The following is a 14,265-nucleotide window of genomic DNA, read 5'->3' on the forward strand; positions in this document are numbered from 1 at the left end:
AGCATACACTAACAACTTGACAGTGCACCTGAAAGCTCTAGAAGAAAAAGGAGCAAATACACAGAAGAGGAGTAAAAGGCAGGAAACAATCAAACTCAGGGCTGAAATCAAACAAGTAGAAACAAAAAGAACTATACAAAGTATCAACAAAACCAGGAGCTGTTTCTTTGAGAAAATCAACAAGATAGATAAACGCTTAGCCAAACTAATCAAAGGACATAGAGACAGTATCCAAATTAACAAAATCAGAAATGAAAAGGGAGACATAACAGCAGAAAACAAGGAAATCCAGAAAAATCATCAGATTCTACTACAAAAGGCTATACTCAAAAAAAAACCTGGAAAATCTGGATGAAATAGATAATTTTCTAGACAGATACCAGGTACCAAAGATAAATCAGGAGCAGATAAACTATCTAAACAGTCCCATCACACCTAAAGAAATAGCAGCAGTCATTAAAAGTCTCCCCACCAAAAAAAAGTCCAGGAACAGATGGTTTTAGTGCAGAATTCTATCAGACATTCAAAGAAGACCTAATACCAATTCTCTTCAAACTATTCCACAAAATAGAAACAGAAGGAACACTAATCAATTCATTCTATGAAGCTACAATCATGCTCATACCTAAACCTCAAAAAGACCCAACAAAGAAAGAGAACCTCAGACCAATCTCAATCAGCAAAGAGGCTGGATATAAAATTAATTCAAACAAATCAGTAGCCTTCCTTTACTCGAAAGATAAACAGGCTGAGAAAGAAATTAGGGAAATGATACCCTTCACAATAGTCACAATAATATAAAATACATTGGTGTAAATCTAACCAAGCAAGTGAAAGATCCGTATGACAAGAACTTCAAGTCTCTGAAGAAAGAAATTGAAGATCTCAGAAGATGAAAAGATCTCTCATGCTCATGGATGGGCAGGATTAATATAGAAAAAATGACAATCTTGCCGAAAGCAATCTACAGATTCAGTGCAACCCCCATTAAAATCACAACTCAATTCTTCACAGAGTTAGAAAGAGAAATTCTCAAATTCATTTATAATAACAAAAAGATAGCGAAAACTATTCTCAACAGCAAAAGAACTTCTGGAGGAATCACCATCCCTGACCTCAAGTTTACTACAGAGCAATAGTGATAAAAACTGCATGGTATTAATTCAGAGACAGGCAGGAAGATTAAGGGAATAGAATTGAAGACCCGGAAATGAACTCAGAGTCCCCAGGGTCTACACCACCAGCCTGAGACCACATAGGGAGGGACCCATGGCTCCAGCTATATACAGAGGGGAGGACGGCCTCATAGGGCAGAGGTGAGAGAGGAGATCCTTGGTCCCATGAAGGTTGGACGATGTGTGTGCGGGGAATTCGTAGGTGGGGAGGTGGGAGTGGGTGGGTGGGGGCACATCCTCATAGAAGCAGGAGGAAGAGGTATGTGATAGGGGGCTCCTTGATGGGGGGTAAATGGAGTAAGAGGATAACATCTAAAATGCAAATACAATATCCAATAAGAAATAAAATAAAAGTTCACACCAATTGGTTATTCAATACTAAATGATCTGGCCTGAAAAGTTACATATTCAAGTAACGCTATATGGACTCAATGATTGTATTTCTGTATTTAAAGGATGGTCATATTTCTCCATTTAGAAAATTATCATATTTCTGAATTTTCCTTTATTTAATTCTTGTATATTTGGTATATAAAAACAATTAAAGAAAAAGACTAAAAAAACGGAAAAAAAAAGGAAAAGCAGTCAAGTGATATATAATCCAACCAGACTGACTTCAGCCACAGAAAAAAATGTTCAGAATTGCTTTGTTCAGTGAGACTTCATTTGAAATGCATGGATTCATCCAGTAGCCCTTGGGTCATTGAGAATTGATTTTGACTTTTCTACCTGCTCATACTTACTACTCCAAAAGAACCTTTACAAGAGAGGATAAGAATAAAGGGGCTATACTTCCAATATTCAGAAGGCTAGAACAGCTGAAATAAGCATTGGAAGCAAAGAAGGGATTTATCATGCATACAGACAATCTCCCCAAATTCAAACAACTTAAATTGTTTATTGAATGGAAACTCACATAAGACTAGGTTTGTAAGGATAAAGAATTGCTTGCTTTTTGTATCAGATAGTGTTTAGACTCTGAATTCATAATATTATTTCTCTCATTGATTTTGGTAATTTCTATACAACATTTCATACTAAGGAATTGTAGGCTTTTTTTGTCTCTGACATTTAGCAACTGTATAACATGCCTTCTAATTATTTGCATAGAAAATCCATTTTGTACATTGTCAGTTTTTTGTAGACCCACTAAACTTAAGGGTGCAAGGCAGATCAGCATGGGAGTGATGCCTTTCTCTCCATAAATGAAAAATAACCATGACAATTCACTCATACGTCTTGAAAGCAAGCATAGCTGTCTAGATTAACAAAAAAAATCTAGATTTGCATATGATTTTTAGTCTAAAATATTTCCCTAGTGTTTACCCTCTTTTCTTTGACACACCTGTGATGCACAGAACATTATTTAGGTCTTTACTAGGAAGAGAAATGAAGCTCAGAAAAGCTGTGTCTTCTACTCTCTGGCATGCATATCAGAGACAAATGACCTGGAACATTATGTTTTAGTAACTCTTCGAGTTTCAAAATCATCTCTCTTTCACCTAGTATCCTGTGTTTGAAAAGGACACCAAGTTAGACTTTGAGAATATAAACGATTGTAGTAAATACCAACAATCAAATTCTATTAGACAATTGGTTTTGTAAACAAAAATCTTAGTGAAATGACTATATTTTTTGAATTGAGCTGTTCCTACCCTACAGTGACAGAGTCAAGGCCCAACAGTATACTGCATCTCCTGAACATGTTTGCAACACTGGTTTATACATGCAGACAACTGGAAACATGGGAAACAAAGTCTAACTGACAAGAACTTTATGTTTAGGTCCTGAGAATGTTGGTTTTGTCCTTGAGCAAACCAGTTCTTTCTGAGAAATTCAACTGCTTATTATTTGCCAACTTTCTGAAAGTGTTCAAAAGTGAAAAATTTAAACTATATCCCTTGGGATTCTGATCTGTCAGACAGCCGAGATGAGAGCTGGGCGCAAAGATACAATTTCTCTGTGACTTAAACAAAACTTCCAAGCAAAGCAAAACAATACACACACACACACACACACACACACACGCACGCGCACACACACATGCAAACACACACATACACACACTCACACATCTCAGAAGAGCTTCCTCTGCCTATAATCTTCTGGTAGAATTTATGGTACTGCCATGATAACAAGGTATTGAAATAGTGCCAAGATTGGTGGATATGTCTTCACTGACCATCAAAAATAACATAAAATTGCAATTACCAGAATTCACCTCTGTCTCTTCTGATAAAAATCAGATATTCATGACAGGAAGTAGGTTGCCATGGTAATTGAAGAAAAACGGGCATGACATCGAGTAACAAGAAAAACATTATTTGTACTATCTTTATTAAGAGTTTCTTTGGACTCAGCATGAGACATTGCACCATCTGTCCTCTCATGAAACAAGGATGTTTTTCCATAATGATAATATCTCCTATGGGATCAGCCTATCAGTTTTCTAAGCAAACCCAGTAGCTTAAAGGGCTACTACATTAGGTTGGATATTATAATACCAGAGAAACTGAGGGTATTCAAGTTAACTTTAAAGGGTATCCAAATTGCCCTTATGAACAGATGAAAATCTGTTCTTAAAAACAGACAAAATTATTAAAAATCATGTTAAATATATGGTAGAACAAGAGATCATTCAGGAAAGCGCATGATTTGTATGGTTTACATGACTGGGTACACCATGGAATATAGGGACTCATACATAGTTACTTATGATTTAGATATGGTGTGTCTAACAGGCTCCAGTATTGAAGGCCTTGTTTCCAACTGGTGTCAGTATAAAGAGGTAGTTGTATCATGAATGTGCTACGATGGTATATGCATTGATCCATTGATAAGTTCATAGCTGTAAGAGCCATAAGGAGATAGTGCCTTGCCCAAGAAATTGGGGCATTAGTGGCATGCATTTGCAGGATATATCTTGTTCCTAATTCCTTCTCTTCCCCTCTTCATCTTATCTTCTTGGCTTGGATGAGGTGAGCAGCTTTGCTTTGACATGTACTCTTCACAGTGATGTTCTGCTTAATCACTGGGGCACCACTATGGACATAACATTTTGAAATCTGAGCCAAAACATTTTTTTTTTAATTTAGGTTTACTCAGGTCTTTGTCACAGTGATGAAAAGCTACTTTACTGTGTTAAAGAGTTTACATTCTACATTTAAAAGTTATCTCTTCAAAATCATGTCTCAACATGCAACAAGGAGACTGATAGGCTACCCAGATGTTCTGATTCCAGGTCAGAGGACATATGTCGCTGAAGAATGTGTGTGTGTGTGTGTGTGTGTGTGTGTGTGTGTGTGTGTGTGTGTATGTGTGTGTGTGTACATTTCAACAGTTCTTATCATTATTATCAATGAAGCACAATTTAAGTGGTTCTATAAATGAGGATGCTAACAAATTTACCTTTTTTTCTAAAAGATCATGGCTTACAACTACCTGCCAGACACACCTGAGTACTTCTTGTTTCTTTCATCTGATTAAATTACTTAGCTTTCACAACTTCAGTGAACACTTAAATTTCTATAATTCTAGAACTACTCTGTTATAGAAACTCCCATCAGTTCACTAGAATATGCTGCTCTTTTAAATCCCACAAATACAGGTATTACCTTTGAAAAATCACTGGCAGGCGCAAAGTAAACTCACCTCATATCGAACATAACCCCACTGTTAGCATTAGTTCTTTGCAGTGATGTCAATAACTTCCAAAGACCCTTCAATTATATATATATATCTTCTGTCACCAAGGGGTGTATTTCATGTAGGCAATAATGAAGCTGGTTACCTACCTCAAGATCTTCCAGACAACTACTTTCCAAGCTAGTGTTGAGTTGATCTGCTTTTTTCATGGTAGAAAGAAAACTTGAGTCAAATCAAAAGCATGACAGAATTCTGTGGAATTTTAAGGTAACAGAAAAGAGGGTACATGGAGGAATACAATAAAACATGATTAGTCTGCCATCATCCCTTCTCTGCTATCTCAAAAAATATATCACAAAAGGAGATCAGTGATAAATCAGATGGTTAACTATATATCAGTGATATATCAGATGGTATCATTTGGTGGACAGGTCTGGGAAACACCCAACTGATGCCCTATTCCTTCATTAATTCAATGTTCAACCTTTTCAGTCTCAAGTAAATTTCGTATACATTTTTTAGTACAAAGAGTAAGTAGTATAATAGCCCATTTAAATCATAACCAATAGTTACACATACAAAATACACTCAAAATCAATACTTACATAGAGTTTCATTTACATTTAGCTGGAAAAATAAGATATATTAATTCACAAAGATCTAGTCAGTTCTTTACTATTCAAGGTTCTCCACAAAAATATAATAAATATGCAAAGGGGAAATGAGGTAAAAGTAGGAAAAGAAAAGGAAAGAAGAGATGTGAGGAAGAGACTGAGGCAGAGTTACACACTGAGATGGAGACAGAAAGAATATAGAGATTGAGGATTAGTATGAAGAAATGATAGATATGCAAGCATAAAACCCAAATCCCACACTTGCCCTCTGCACAGTAGTGACCTAGGAAAATCTTTATGAAGTATAACTAACATATAAAAATCCCCTCTGTTTAATGAGTACATTCTGAACTCATGCAAAGTACACAGTTTTTTTCTTCAATCTTATGTACCAGTACTACCATCAAAACCTCCAAAAACTTGTGTTCTTCGATGTTCTCCTTTGTTTTGTTTCTAAGAATAAAGAGCACTTACCATGAGATTACCCACTAACATTTGAAAGTGGGAAGCAGCATTTTATATACAATATATACTATGTTGTGTATCAGATTCCTGAACTTATTTATTTTATGGAGGTGGAAAAGAAAAGACATGGAGCAGGTTATCTTTAGCTCCCTCTCCCCAGGGGTTGGGGGTAGGGGGGACTGTCCATCACCATTCTGCTCTTTGTTTCTGAGCTTGTATAATTTGATGGCCCATAGATTTTCTTTCTTTTTTTTTTTTTTTTAAGATGAGCCATCAGACAGAATCATCTCTGTGTTTCTGTCATGGTCACAATTTACATTTACATGATTTATAGCAGGTCCCCACTAAATCATTTTAAAACAAATGACAAGATTGGATAGCTTCACGAAATTGCCAGCTTTCTTATAAATGAAACCTGGACAAGAAGACTTCAGAAATCTCCATGAGCTCATAAAACTTACATAATTTCATGTTATATAAGGGCTCTAATATTCTAACTTTATCACCTTTTTTAATGACAGATATTTTAACTTGTTACAAGCCAAAAGCTTTAACAGCATTCCATAGGACAAAACCTGCATGAGTAGACTCAGACATACTATACACCACTTCTTCAAAACACAGAGAGCTGAGGGGTGGCTTGGTTTGTAAGATCGGGCTCCTACACCAGGTGCTAGTTCCTAGCTCTAGCACATGCTTGCTCAAGGAGATTTGGGGCAAATTGAGCAGCTCTTTAAAGCACACGTTTCCTTCACTTCAAGGTAGTATCAACTCAGAAAGTGCAAGTTGAATCAGTGCATAAAATTCTTATGGTGATAAATTACCTAGGGCATAGAAAACAAAGACATGGTACCAGGCATTCTGCATTAGATAATTTATTATCCAGAATCTAACGTGAGGGCAGCATTAAAATTTGGGGAATTATTTTTTTTACATTTCATTTTGACAATATTTCAAAAAATACCTTTACATCATATGCTATTTTTATTGAAATAAAGGTACCAAGGTAGCTGGGCTAGCTGCTGCCAGAACCAGAGACTTGTAGCTGTGCTGCTTCCCTCCTATTTTGTTCCTAATGTAACACTTAATATATTCTCCATCTGGCACTCAGAATCAAGAGCTAAACACCACCACTGTTTTGTATTAGTTACTCAAGGAAAGAAACACATGATTCAACTGAGACTAATGCCTTAAAGAGATTATTGTGGAGATTGTCCCTCTGGGAGACTGACAGAGGGACCAGTAAGCCTCTCCAGGGAATATAGGGATTTCCATTAGCAAGTAATTGTCTTCAATTTAATCCTTCTTCACAGCAGTGTGATTGAGAACAGAGAAATAGAGGTCTGGGTCTAAGTGTTAGGTTATCCACACATTCACATTAAGGATCTATGACTTAGTAGGGTAAATCTGAGTAGAAAGTGTCAGTTGGCACTATGGCACTATGCTGACATTTGTTACCTTGAATTAGGCTCAATACACAATTGCTAAATGAATGAGAATGGGTGAAGACTGAGGGAAATTCCCTTTACCCTGAGGTTTTCTTAACAGAAAAGAAACACACACACACACACAGAAAGAGAGAGAGACAGAGACAGAGACACAGTGACAGAGAGAGACAGAGAGACAGAGGCAGAGATAGAGAGAGACAGATAGAGACAGAGATAGAGAGAGACAGAGCCAGACAGAGAGAGACAGAGACAGAGAGACAGAGAGAGACAGAGAGACAGAAACAGACAGAGACAGACAGACAGACAGACAGACAGACAGACATAGAAATACTGGATTGTAGGATCCATTTCAGCTTAATGTTGCAGTACTACCACTAAGCAGTACAGATTTCAGAAATGTGGCTGCTATTCAAGCCTTATTAGTCTCGTGTTTCTCCACAAACTCTGGATATAACAAGCCTTGTTTGCCAGTCTAGTTTATAGAAATTATTTATACAAATCTGTTCTTGAGTTGCAAGAAGAAAAATCTGGAGATCACAGAGTCAATGTATTGACCTTTAACCCCATTGGGACAGAGAGACTAGATGAAATAGGGCACATTTAATTTCACAATTAATAATATATCTAACTGATAGCAGATCATATGAAACATCCAAATATATAAATAAGCTAAGGCCTGAATGTTTCCATTCTTTTATTAAGAACTCTGATGGTAGTAGTTATAAAAGCAGTCACTGTGATTTTAATACACTGACAATAATACCAAAGACAGCAACAATAGTGAATTAAGCACTGAAGAAACCCTCATCCTGAATCACTCCTGCTGTGCTCAGTTGGACTTTGTATTTTGCCTGCATCAATTATCCTTCCTTCCCTTTTTAGTGATGTCACTGCTTTGTCCTCTGGTTACAGAAATAGACAATTCAACCCAGACCAGCCCAATTACCTCATATTCCAATCCAACTGGCAAGTTAAATCTGTGATTTCCCTATAAATAAAGAGAATAAGAATGTCTTGCCCTTCATCTTGTCAAGAGGGAAGACAGAATAAAAGTTGACTGCATGTGTTCCTTTACCACTGAGTGGAAAACTTCTGGAGCTAAAGCAAAGAAAGATGGAACCCATATCTAATTCCATCCTCTGAGCTCCTGGGAACAGCCACATATATAATCCATAACTCAGTAACTTTTAAGTGGCATGAGCCATTGAATATCCCTTTTCACTAGCAATTTTGAACTGTTTCAATCATTAGTTTTACTTAATGCAATATATATATATATATATATATATATATATATATATATATATGTGTGTGTGTGTGTGTGTGTGTGTGTGTGTGTGTGTGTGTGTGTGTATGTGTATGTGTGTGTGTGTGTGTATTACATATTACCAGTCAGGTGTTTATAGAATGACATGGTTCCTGCCCCTGGGACAGGGCCAGCAGGTGTTGGCCTCCACAAGTGTGAATGTCTAAGGCTGCTGTGGGCCAATAAGGCTTGTTTGTATAATAACATACATATTTTATGTTCCTCTTTCAAGGAATTTCCTCCCTGTTAATGTTAATGACTCCATGATAATCAGAGACAGCAGGAGTCTGGGAGGCAAAGGTGTGGCTAATGTCTCAACATAATGGTAAATAAATGCTGGGACCTTCAGAACAGCCCTTAAGGCAGTGGAAAAGAACTCTAAAAACATAAGTTGAAAATTATATAATTTCTCAAAAAATAAGAAAGCAATATGAATTATATGATAGGTTTCATGAATCTAAAGAAACAAACGCAGCTGTGCTGTGAGCTGACTTGTCATAAAGATACAAAGGAAGGAAATAAAGAGACTTAGGGAGAGGGGATGGCAGGAGATCCCACTCAGCCAAGTATTTTTACTTATGCTTATGAAGGCTGTCAGATTCCTGACTTCAAGGTAAGGTTGGGGCATAGCAAAGTTAGACCAAGGTGTGGTAGAAATGGTAATTTCAGGACAGTGTCGTCATACCCTGCTAGTTTATCTTCTGTGCTTAATAGAGGCAGGCAGAACTCTGAATTCTTTAGCAATGTTAAAAGAAAATGTGTGCTTGCTGTCTCCTAAGAATTAAGTGGATGGGGTCACGGTCATGGGATGCTGACTCATAGGATAATCAAAAGGAAACCTGTAGTAAATGAGTGGATTGATGTGTGAAATAAAATACTGGGCTTATGATCTGCAAGAGATGAACTACCCAAAGAACTTTTTAGAATAGCAAGAAAAAACTGCTTGGAAAACTGTCTTGAGAAGAAAGTAGAGAATGAGCTGTCTGGGGAGAGAGAGAGAGAGAGAGAGAGAGAGAGAGAGAGAGGGAGCAAAGCATAGAGAAAGCAATATGGAAAGCTGTCTTGAGCAAAACATAGGTCACCACCTTGGACTCATAATTTGACTTTGAGTCATTTGTTTTGCTGCTCCCAGACACCCTTTCCTCAGAACCCCTCCAAGCCCAGGCTGGGCCTTGGCAACATATATTATTTTTGCAACCAACAATGAGCAGCATTTCTATGAAATTCTTATAAAAATAATTTACAGAAAGTACTACTATATTTGTAACTTGGTATATGATCCAGAACTTGCACTGAATACCTCCTCATGGACATATTCTTGTTCAGCTTGGTCAGGTTCTTAGGATTATCATAGTCTCCCAACATATATCAGTACACTCAAGATATATAATTTTAATCTAGAAGATCTACTGAAAAATCAGCCTTAAAGTGATACAGTGAAATGTGGTTTGGGATACTGGATAGTCCCCCAAATGGAAGCATTGTATTGAATTATCACAGTAATTGCATTCATTCTATCAAAATTTTACATACATAGAATGATGTTACAGATTCTCTATTTTTCCTGCTTTGTTCTCTCACTGTGAGATAAGACAAGAAGGATGGGTAAATTCATAAAGGAATGCTAAGAATCTAGGTAAGAAATAGTTAAGTTGGAAGAAGAATGATATACTTCTGTCATCACATAATGGGCAGGACCACAAAACCTGAAGACTTTCTACCCATTTTCTCCATAGCACTAATTCACTTGTGCAATCTCTTTCTTCAGTCTCCTATGTAATCAGAAAAAGGATGCCATGATTAAATGCTCTTTTCTATCTTTGCTCTCCAGTTCTCTGATTGGGAGTCTGGATTCTGGAACAAAAAGTTAAATTTTTAGCAAGGAGGTCTGGAATTTGTAATACAAGATTGTTATAACAAAATTTCAGAGACTTCAATAGGGAAAAAAAAGCACATTGTCTAACCTGTGTGTCTGCAAGTCAGAGAAACAATCCCTCCTACTGAGTTTAAATCACCCCATTTTATAAAGTGTTTAGGTATAAAGAAAGAAACTTTCTGTGTACTTGAATAAGAATGGCTGAGTGAGAAAACATTCATGTGGAAATCTTCTGGGGGCAGATCTCCTTATCCAGTATATCTTCTATCCATAATTCCATAAATTAATACTGAGTATCATTTTAGGAAACAGGTACAGCAGCACTATCGTGTCTTTCGTAATCTTTATAAAGCCTGATTCAAGGGATAATGAAAGTCATGTCTTCTATTTGCCCAAAAGTGCACATTCAAACCACCAATTTGAACAGTACATCTATGTCCCCAAATACCCGGTTGCATAAGTAATAAATTAATTATACTACAAATCAATAAGACATCTGACCAAATGTATTTCAGTTGCTTACAGGAAAGGGAAGACTTAAAGCTTCCAGCAGTCTTTAAAATTATTCATATTTTATTATATTGGAGGAAAATTAGGAATAACATATTGGAAGAACATTATGTCTTTATTGAATTTCTAAGAAGTGTGATAATTTAAAGCCCCAAGATAAGTGAAACTCTCACTGTTTATGCACAATGAAGGGTTTCCTCTGTGAAGATGTGCCAGCCAGCCTTCATTGGATTTCTCTCCCAACAGTTTTGGAAAGGTGGAATGACTGAATGAGAGGTAGTCCTGGTGTCAGTATGCACTTGTCTTTCAAATTTCCTATAGACATTACAATTTAAATTTACTCTCTGAAGGAGAAAAGCTTTGGAAAGAATCTCTGTCACATCTCTCTGTACCTGTAAATATGCCGAGGGTCCTCTGAGTAATAGACATAGGAGTACTAGAAAAACTGCAGGCACAGAGCTTCCTATTTCCCGAGACAGGTTTTTGTTTGTTTGTTTTTAGTTTTGTGGGGTTTTCCCCACTAATGAGCGGAACCTCAAGGAGAAAAGGCACAGAAGATGAACATCTATCTCCTAGAGGCCAAGAGCTTTCCTGGAACACAAGGGGTCTCATGTGTCTGAGATCTATAGGTCCATGACATGCATTAGTAACACTTGAGAACTGTGCTTCTTTACTGAAAGCATATAAAAATTGTCTTGTAATTTTCTAAGTAATATGTATATTATATAATATATAAGTAATGTTCGTTATATATATTATATATAATATTATATATGTGTATATTTGTGTATATGTGTATATATGTATGTATATATGTATGTTATATATATGCATGTATATATATATATATAATAGCAATTTGAATATAACATAAAGAAATGAGAACAAGAAAACTAAATATAAGGGGATGAGTTTAGGCAGTGGATACAGCTATAATAGAAGGAATAAAGATAATTGTTTCTCTAGTTCTAACTTGGTCATGAATGCTTGGGTTTAGGTGGTAGATAAGTAGCTTCCAATTTGAATGCTAATTCTAACTGAAAAGAAGTTTATTGAGTTGCATAGATGGATCTGGGTAATATTCTTGTGCAATGGGTTTTCTTTACTTAAAAGTGTTTTATAACAAAGTTTATAAAAATAAATGAATTGTAAAAAAAACATTTAAAATCCAAAAAGGAAAGAAGGAAGAACAGCTTATGTGGCATTACACTGGATTAAATATTATAAACACTTGAGATATTACTTGAAGTATTTAACAATATGCGAAAGTTATAATCCAATATAAAAATTTACATGAAAGACTTGGATGTCTTTAAACTTGGAATTCAAGGCCAAAGAGATGTCCCAGAGCAGATACCAATAGACAATTAACGGCAATCAGTTCTTTTGTTCACATAGATGTCTTTCTTATACTCCCTGACTAGGTTAGCATTATTCTGTCTCTTAACAATCCTAACATAGCACAAATGTTTTTCATGGACACATTTATTTCATGGAAAATATTACTAGTTATCAATGAATAGAAACAATCCTTTATAAAATAATCTTTTAAATCCAAGTGAGAACACCCCTTCAATTCCGACAACAGGCTGTCAGAGAAGCTAAGTTCCTTGCTAAGGTTCCCCACCCTCACCTGTCAACATTTCCAGGATGTTCCCTCATGGTCTCTCATCAATACTTCTAAAGTTAAGTGAGTTCTTATCTAGCAGCAAATTTCTTTTTTTTCCTCATTAATTTATTTATTCATTTTAGATCCCCATCACAATCCCCCTCGCTTCCCAGTCTCATCCTTACAAAGACCTCCCCCCATTAACCCTTCAGTCTCTCCTCAGAAAAGGGCAAGCCCCCTTGAATACTAGCCCACTCTAGAACATCCATTTTAGCAGCACTAAATGTATCCTTTCTGACTGAGGCCCAACCAGGCAGTCCAGTTAGGGTCAGGGTTTTTTTTTTTTTTTTCCTCAGTAACTTGCTTTTTCACCCACACTCACAGACTTTATTTTTATTACAAGACACTAGCTTTCTAGCGCTACATTTTAATCAACATATTACATTAAAGTCTTGATTTCTGCATGACTCTTCAGTACTATGCAACATGATGGAGCTAACTGCTGGAGGCCTCTTGACATCTACAGAGAAATGCTTGATTTAAAATAGGAACAGGATGAGACTGTATCAGAAGCACTGAGACACTAGTGGGTGGACAGGGAAAGTACTTCTCATCAGTGGCCATTCATAATTTTGTCTTTAGAAACTTGGAAGAAATTGTCCTCTTTGAGTTTCAAATGTTCTGGTAAACCCAGTTGTTTTTTAGCTTCTTCAATATCACCTTGAATCGCAGAAATAAGTGACTCCAAAGAATCAAAGTTCTTTTCAGGTCTGAGGTAGCCAACAATGGCCACATTGAGAATTTCCCCATAGAAGTCCTCTTTGAAGGTATGGATGATATGGGTTTCCATGGACTTTTTCACATTCTTGTAGTACGGATTCCATCCTATGCTCACCACCATTTTATGGACATCTCCACTCCCGACGCTGGCCCAACCATAATAAATGCCAGTGGACACATCAGCTGGAAGGTTGTCTACTACTTGTTCAGGAAAATTGGCTGTGGGGATGCCCAGTTGCTTGGAGCCGCGGCCGAAGCCGCGCACCACCTGGCCGCGGCAGAAGAACGGCAGGCTCCTCATGACGCTGACCTCGGAGGACGCGGGCTGCTCCTCGCTCCGTACCTGCGACGGAGCCGCCGTGAGTGCGGCGCCCGGGCCCGGACCAGCCGGGGATCCCGCGGGAGCTGGGCCGGCGGAGCGGGACACCCACCGCTACCAGTACCTGCCCGCAGGACAGCCGCCAGGCGCCAGAACCCAGCCGCCGCTCGGCCGGAACTATGGCAGACAACAAAGTGAGAGACTGATAGATGCCATCTAGAAAAAGCTATGGCAACCAAGTGAGATCCTACAGACGGCCCACCACTCTGAGTGGCTAAGATGAATGCACTCTGAAGAAGCACAGAGATATCATCCCAGGATTGCTTCTTGCTGTTGATATTCCTTTCCTGGCACTATTACACAGACTAATGATTCCTGGGCATCAGCCCACTTTGTTGGGCAAATTTTAAATGAGTTAATGCTTTTTAGAGGGATTAATGACATTATTGAATTCCTTAATTGATTCAAATAATTTTAGAAAGAAAGTTTAAGGAGATTGTTTTAATCATTTTTCCAGA

General features: G+C 37.3%; 1 pseudogene across 1 annotated transcript; it reads right to left on the minus strand.

The window, feature by feature from the left end:
• Positions 1 to 13,026: 13,026 nt before the first annotated feature.
• Positions 13,027 to 13,932, minus strand: LOC114639134 (annotated as a pseudogene). The gene has a single exon (XR_003713961.1). The product of XR_003713961.1 is annotated as a riboflavin kinase pseudogene (transcript).
• Between the last annotated feature and the right edge of the window lie 333 nt (positions 13,933 to 14,265).

The sequence above is a fragment of the Grammomys surdaster genome, unplaced genomic scaffold, assembly GCF_004785775.1.
Source record: "Grammomys surdaster isolate TR1022 unplaced genomic scaffold, NIH_TR_1.0 125685, whole genome shotgun sequence".
In the NCBI taxonomy this organism is placed as follows: Eukaryota; Metazoa; Chordata; class Mammalia; order Rodentia; family Muridae; genus Grammomys; species Grammomys surdaster.